Source organism: Lycium barbarum, chromosome 4 (assembly GCF_019175385.1).
Source record: "Lycium barbarum isolate Lr01 chromosome 4, ASM1917538v2, whole genome shotgun sequence".
NCBI classification, from domain to species: Eukaryota; Viridiplantae; Streptophyta; class Magnoliopsida; order Solanales; family Solanaceae; genus Lycium; species Lycium barbarum.
In genome coordinates this window covers 60,540,991-60,548,496 of record NC_083340.1, presented here as the reverse complement: position 1 = coordinate 60,548,496, position 7,506 = coordinate 60,540,991, and positions in this window count along the sequence as shown.

The following is a 7,506-nucleotide window of genomic DNA, read 5'->3' as shown; positions in this document are numbered from 1 at the left end:
TCGAAATGACCATAACTTGTTCTGAAGGCTGTCTTAGGAATATCTTCCGCCCTAACTCTCACCTGATGATACCCGGATCTCAAATCTGTCTTTGAAAAACATTTGGCACCCTGCAATTGATCAAATAAATCATCAATCCTTAGAAGCAGATATTTATTCTTAATTGTCACCTTATTCAATTTCCTGTAATCAATACACATTCACAAGGAGCCATCTTTCTTTCTTACGAACAACACGGGTGCTCCTCACGGGGAAGAACTAGTCCTAAGAAAGCCTTTCTCAAGCAAGTCCCTCAATTGCTCTTTCAGCTCTTTCAACTCTGCAGGAGCCATTCTATAAGTAGGAATAGATATAGGTTTAGTATCCGGTAGCACATCAATAGCAAAATTGATCTCCCGCTCTGGGGGAAGGCCTGGAAGCTCCTCTGGGAATACATCCGGAAACTCATTCACTACGGGGACAGACTGAAGAGTCGGCGACTTGTCTTCTATAACTTGAACCTAGACTAGATGATAAATACAACCTTTAGAAATCATTTTCCTAGCCTTGAGATAGGAAATAAACCTACCTCTCGGAGACGCTGTATTTCCTTTCCATTCCAAAACTGGTTCTCCTGGAAACTGGAAGCGAATCATTTTTGTTCTACAATCAACACTGGCATAGCAAGAAGCCAAACAATCCATGCCCATAATAATACCAAAGTCCACCATTTTCAACTCATGTAAATCAACCAAAGTACGATGATCACAAATCACAACTACACAATTTCTATATACTCGACTAGGTATTACCGGATCACCAACGGGTGTCGATACCTCGAAAGGTTTGATTGACTCCCGTTTCACCCCAAATTGACTAGAAATATAGGGAGTAACATATGAAAATGTGGATCCCGGATCGATTAATGCATATACATCAAGAGAAAATACTGATAATATACAGGTGACAATATCATGGGAGGACTCAATATCCTGCCGTCTAGCAAATGCGTAAGTATGGTGCTGAGAACCTCTAGAACCGGGCGCTCCCACTCTACCTCTACCACGACTGACTGGTGTCTGCGGGCCCTGTCCCGGAGGGCGTATAGATGAGGAAGACCCATCTGCTGACCCTGAGGGCTGGACTCTACCCCTGCCATCAATCGAGGGGCAATCACGCATGATATGGCCTGATCGACCGCATGCATAGCAAACATCTGAACCCAATCGGCACTGGCCCCAACGTAACTTCCCGCACTGAGAACATCGTGGTATGGGAGATCTTTCCTGGCACAAGTCACCCCTGAAGCTTTAAAACTCTGACTCGGCCCGGAGTGAATAGATCTATCAAATCTCTGGCCCATAAACCGTGGAGGCACACTAGTCATGGAATGATCTAGCCCTCTTACTATAACCTCGATCATGCTCACGCTCACTTCTTTGCTATTGTTGGCTTTCTTCCAAATTCTGGGCATGGGCTTGAATGCGAGAAATGTCCATACCATCTTGAAGTGACGCAGTCAAGCACTCATCCATCAAGTGTGGCCCTAAGCCACTCACGAACCCGTGCACTTGATCACCTATATTCGCCAACATGGCCGGAGCATACCTAGCCAAAGAATTGAAGTGGAGACTATACTCCAAGGCATTCATAATTCCTTGCCTAAGATTCAAAAACTTATCTGCTCTAGCCTGCCGAACCTCGGGCTGCAAGTAATGCCAGAGGAAGGCATCAACAAATTATTGCCATACCGAGGGAGGTGCATGTTACACCCCGTACCTCGGAGAAGCACTGGTTAAATTTGAATGTAAGTATTTCAATCTATGGCTAGGTAAAACAACTTTAGATTGTGAGGAACGAAGCATTATTAAGTATATTGTTTAAGTAAAGGATGAATTATGATCTTGTAAGTCGTAACCGGAAAGGACAACCTTGGAACCAAAGGAAATGACCATTATCAAGTATGATTAGTGATAAATATCATGTATGTAGAGTTTTGGAAGTTTTCAGGATCAAGTAAATCGAAGAAAATAAGTTTGACGAAAATTGGGAAAAAGTTGGCAGGATTTTGGGCAGATTTTTAGTCAACTTTGGCGGGGTATATCTCCTAATATATTAAGAGTTTTAAGGTGTTTCAAAATCCTAAAATGAAGTTCGTCGAGTCTAGTTTTCAATTCAATAAACTGCTCGTCGATACGACATCGGAGTAGATAATTATGAACGTTACAAGTTAGGCTGATAGAGTAGAAACGTGTGCTACAGTAACTGCTCCAGTGCCGACTTGCTACAGTACTGCTACAGTGCCGACTTGCTACAGTACTGCTACAGTGACCCCCGAATTTAGAACTTTATAAAAGGGGCAAAACCCCATTTCTTTTTAACAAAAAATAAAATTTTAGAGCTCAGCACATATAGGGTCATTTTGGTCATAAAAAGTTTAGAGAATTGAGTGATTCTAGCTAATCAAGGCTCGGGTGGTGCATAGTTGTGACTATATCATCATTTTGCGGTAGAGTTTGGCTTAAATTCAAGGTGGAGAAGTGAAGATATAGCAATATTATCGGGAGAAAGGTATGAATCTCTTATTATTAATGTTAATCTTGATTCATTTACGGAAATAGAACTATCAAATAGCCGTATAATAGTTTTGTTGGTGGAAATATGGGATAAACCCCATATGGGATGTTTATGGAGTATTTTGGTATTGAGAATATTATGATTGATATTGGTATTGCTGTTGTTGTTTTTGGTTGCTGAATTGAGATTTCGGGCAAAGCATATAAACAGGGGAGATGCTGGCGAAATTTCGGCAGATTCTAGAAAGATTTATTTGAAGGATTAAGACAAGCGTATAAAGGTGAGTCTAACAATAGTATAAATTTTCTTGAATATAGATTTACGAGCCTGGGAGGACAAGCATTGAGTAGTTAAAGTTAAGGCTCGTCCCTTTCTTTCAAAGGCATGATTCCTATGTTATGATTCCATAAATGTTTCCGTAACCTCCTTGTTTTCAAAAGCTAGAAGTCCATGATTCTTGAAGCTTCCCATGATGTTAACGATGAGAATGATTTTATGATGATTACAACGATAATGATGATTTTATGTTTAAAGGTTCCAAGTTTATGATATCAATGTTATTATGAGAATGTTGAGTTATTTCATGATTTTCTCGATTTTATTCATTGTTGTTGATCTTACCTTATAGTAATTGTTCCTTCAAGGTGAGATAGAGCGATGATGATTATTCCATAATATAAATCGGAGGTTACCGACCTTACGTCACTACGATAGAGAAATAACATTTAATTGGGCTCTCGTGCATGTTATATGTATTTATATGTGTGTAATTTAGATACTTACGGCACCTTAATGACCGGACAAGACCGCGCCATAATGGCCGGAAAAGATGCTATATATATTACCGCGCCTTAACGGCCGGACAAGATATTATATATGTATATATGGAAAAGTCTTTTTTTAAGAAGCTAAGCATGCACAACATCCGCCTTAAAAAGGAATTCAGAGGCACAGGTTGATCTCTTTTATATTACTTTATCTTCATACTTTCATTATGTTATTTTTCATGTTCGGTATCTCTTACTATGTTACTATTCATGCCTTACATACTTAGTACACTATTCATACTGACGTCCCTTCTTATGGACGCTGCGTTCATGCCCGTAGGTTCAGGTAGTTATTTGGATGAGCTAGACCAGTAGGATCTCCTCAGCCGCAGTCAGTGCGCTCCACTTGATCCGGAGCTGCAGCTTTTAGTATGCTATTTATGAGGTGTACAGATGTGGGTATGACAGGGCCTTGTCCTGTCTTTCAACAGCTAGACTCTATAGAGGTCTGTAGACAGCTGTATATAGTGGGAATATCATGTAGCTTTGTGGACTCCTATTTTCCGTACAGCGCATGTAGTGGCCATGTAGGACTACGTTGTCTTTCGTTGTACGTATGCCTATATATACATATCCATGTGTATAAATTATGAGTTTTTCGAGACCGAGTTTATTGCATAAATTTTGCAGCAGATGATATCGCTCGGATATGAGTTAGAAATGGGCCATAAGGATTTTCAGCATATGGAAAGTACAAGTTTAAGGGTACTTGGTCAGCAGTGATCAGGCACTCGTCACACTCCATGTGTTTAGGTCGTGACAAAAGTGGTATCAGAGCAGTTCGTCCTAGGGATTGTCTACAGACCGTGTCCGGTAGAAACCTGTTTATGGGTGTGAAGCCGGCCACACTTATAAACAGGAGGCTGCAGGATATGTAGGAATCATTGACCTTTCTTTCTATCTTAGATCGTGCGATAGAGCAAAAGTCTAGGAAAGATTATTTCCGACCCTCCTTTCCTGTAGGTAAGCACAAATTTATAAAGATGAAGAGATCAGCCTCAGATAGTGGGGGTGCTGAGAAGACCCCTAGAGTAGATTCAGGACCATAGGCTCCGGGACCTGGCAGGAGGAGCCTTAGCTATTCAATCGAGATTGATCCCTCTGAGGACCCCGCGACGATTCCCCCAGAATTTTTGACTTCTAGAGAGGAGGATCCATCGGAGGACAGCTATGACACGGACCTGTCTGAGGTTTCATATGGGACGCCAGAGGAGGAGATTTTCGAGACTGTACTAGAGTTGACTCCCCCAGCTGCTCCTATGGTAGAGCACTATGTCAGGCCAGCTACGCCTGAGAGTGTTACTGATTATTCTAGCCCATTATCTTGGCCGTTAGTAAACCAGGAGCTACCCGAATATCCGTATCCCTCGGACTCAGAGGAGAGAGATGAGGAGGGCCAGACTAGCAGATGGCGGGAGGACAACGAAGAGGATACTTCACTTTATAGCCCTCCAGACCAAGCTCAGGACAGGTCGACTACAGGTATATGGGTTCTTTATTGAAATTTCTTATGTGTGTACAATTATTGCAAGATATCATTAATAGGTGACAAATGGGAGTTTTAGAGGAACCGATAACCAAAGTACTTATGGATAACTGCGACTAAGATGTTTTGGCCCTTACTAGAAAACTTAAATTTAGGAATGGAAGGTAGTCGTGTGTTGATCGATGGTTATTATTGAGAGTTCCGAAGGCTAAACCAACATTTGCTCGGTCAGGAAAGTAAGGGATTTTTCCAATCCGGAGGGAGATGCATTACAGATTGGGATCCGTTAGAACATCAACTTGTTCTAGGTCATGCGATGAAGGTCACGTAGTAGAGTGGATGCGATCGTACAGTAACTGCTGCAGTACTGACTTGCTACAGTGACCCGACCCGAATTTAGAACTTTATAAAAGGGGCAAAACCCCATTTTTTTTAACAAAAAATCAGATTTTAGAGCTCAGCACATATAGGGTCTTTTTAGTCATAATAAGTTGAGAAAATTGAGTGATTCTAGTTAATCAAGGCTCGGGTGGTGCATAGTTGTGACTATAGCATCATTTCGCAGTAGATTTTGGCTTAAATTTCAAGGTGGAGAAGTGAAGATATAGCAATATTATCGGGAGAAAGGTATGAATCTCTTATTATTAATGTTAATCGTGGTTTATTTACGGAGATAGAACTGTCAAATAGCCGTATAATAGTTTTGTTGGTGAAAATATGGGATAAAACCCATATGGGATGTTTATGGAGTATTTTGGTATTGAGAATATTATGATTGATATTGGTATTTTTGTTGTTGTTGTTAGTTGTTGAATTGAGATTTCGGGCTAAGCATATAAATAGGGGAGATGCTGCTGAAATTTCGGCAGATTCTAGAAAGATTTATTTGAAAGATTAAGACAAGCATATAAAGGTGAGTCCAACAATAGTATAAATTTTCTTGAATATAGATTTACGAGCCTGGGAGGACAAGCGTTGAGTAGTTAAATTTAAGGCGACCAAAAAGGTATGTTAAGGCTCGTCCCTTTCTTTCAAAGGCATGATGCCTATGTTATGATTCCATAAATGTTTCCATAACCTCCTTGTTTTCAAAAGCTAGAAGTTCATGATTCTTAAAGCTTCCCATGATGTTAAAGCTGAGAATGATTCTATGATGATTACAACGATAATGATGATTTTATGTTTAAAGGTTCCAAGTTTATGATTTCAATGTTATTATGAGAATGTTGAGTTATTTCATGATTTTCTCGATTTTATTCACTGTTATTGATTTCACCTTATAATAATTGTTCCTTCAAGGTGAGGTAAGGCGATGATGATTATTCCATAATATAAATCGGAGGTTACCGACCTCACGTCACTCCAATAGAGAAGTAACATTTAATTGGGCTCTCGTGCATGTTATATGTATTTATATATGTGTAATTTAGATACTTACCGAGCCTTAATGGCCGGACAAGATACTATATATATTTCACCGTGCCTTAATGGCCGGACAAGATACTATATATATTTCACCGTGCTTTAATGGCCGGACAAGATACTATATATATTTCACCGCGCCTTAATGGCCAGACAAGATACTCTATATATGTATAACATTGCACTTACATGGCTAGACAAGGCCGCGCCTTAATGGCTGGACAAGATGCTATATATATTACCGCGCTTTAACGGCCGGACAAGATATTATATATGTATATATGGAAAAGTCTTTTTTTAAGAAGCTAAGCATACACGACATCCGTCTTAAAAAGGCATTCAAAGGCACAGGTTGATCTCTTTTATATTACTTTATCTTCATACATTCATTATGTTATTTTCCATGTTCAGTATCTCTTACTATGTTACTATTCATGCCTTACATACTCAGTACACTGTTCATACTAATGTCCCTTCTTGTGGACACTGCGTTCATGCCCGCAAGTTCAGGTAGTCATTCGGATGAGCCAGACCAGTAGGATCTCCTCAGCCGCAGTTAGTGCGCTCCACTTGATCCGGAGCTGCCGCTTTTAGTGTGCTATTTATGAAGTGTACAGATGTGGGTATGACAGGGCCTTGTCCTGTCTTTCTACAGCTAGACTCCATAGAGGTCTGTAGACAGTTGTATATAGTGGGAATATCATGTAGCTTTGCGGTCTTCTATTTTCCGTACAGCACATGTAGTGGCCATGTCGGACTGCGTTGTCATCCGTTGCACGTATGCCTATATATACATATCCATGTGTATAAATTATGAGTTTTTGGAAACCGAGTTTATTGCATAAATTTTGCAGCAGATGCTATCGCTCAGATATGAGTTAGAAATGGGCCACCAGGTTATTCAGCATATGGCAAGTATGAGTTTAGGGGTGCTTGGTCAGTAGTGATCGGGCACTCGTCACGGTCCATGGTTTTGAGTCGTGAAAGTGCATTAACTCCACTAGAAGACATCCACACCGTATACCAATGAATCGCAACATCCCGCAATCTATATGATGCTAATTCTACCGATTCGACGTCTGAAGCATGCATTAACCGAAGGGTCCTCAACATTCCATCAATAAAGCTTTGGGGGTCATTATCCGGCTTTGACCTGAAGAATTCCAGAGGGTTCAAGCTAATAAAATCATGGGCTCTTACACTAACTGCCCTATC